The sequence below is a fragment of the Vollenhovia emeryi genome, unplaced genomic scaffold (assembly GCF_000949405.1).
Source record: "Vollenhovia emeryi isolate VEMERY1.0 unplaced genomic scaffold, V.emery_V1.0 DF939133.1, whole genome shotgun sequence".
Lineage (NCBI taxonomy): Eukaryota > Metazoa > Arthropoda > Insecta > Hymenoptera > Formicidae > Vollenhovia > Vollenhovia emeryi.
The window spans coordinates 1,637,880-1,638,560 of record NW_011967233.1 but is presented as its reverse complement, the minus strand read 5'-3'; positions in this window follow the sequence as shown (position 1 = coordinate 1,638,560).

Genomic DNA, 681 nt, shown 5'->3' with positions numbered 1-681 from the left:
CTCTACGCGCGCGGCGTGCTCGGCACTAGCCGCGCAAAGCGAGACCGTTTGCGCGGCCTCCGGGGTTCGTCTTTCGTCTCGCGTGTGCGGGGGAGCGTCGACACTCGCGACTGCCACAGAGCTGCTCGATACTCTAGCCGGACGGCCTGAATATTCACGCGTTATCTTTCTCATTTTCGAATCCCCCGTGTCTTGTTTCCGACTCCTAAAATCTTGGGTTTCAATACGTGCGGGAGACTGTCGCTGCTATTTGTCGTTCGGCAAATTTTTCCAAGCGTGTCGGATTGGCTGCAAGCTAGAAGATTTCTAGATACCTGGCAACTTTTCTATCTTGCAGTCGACATGCTCGGAAAAATTGGTTTCGCGACAAATTCGATACTAACCGTAGGCTGGCGTCGCACTTGTACAACAAATCTTTCAAGCGTGTCGATTGGCTACGAGCTAGAACATTTCTAGATGCCCGGCAACTTTTCTATCCCGCGGCCAATCAACACGCTTGGAAAATTTGTTGTACGACAAACGTAACACCAGCCATAAACGCGACATCGACGCGAAGCTCGGTCAGTCGGACGCGTCGCGGCCGATCATGTGGCTTGGCGTCGGGAGGGGGTGGGGGTGGGGATGACCATGATGGCGGCCGCCACGCGCCATGTCGCGACCGCGCTCTTGCACGTCATCTCG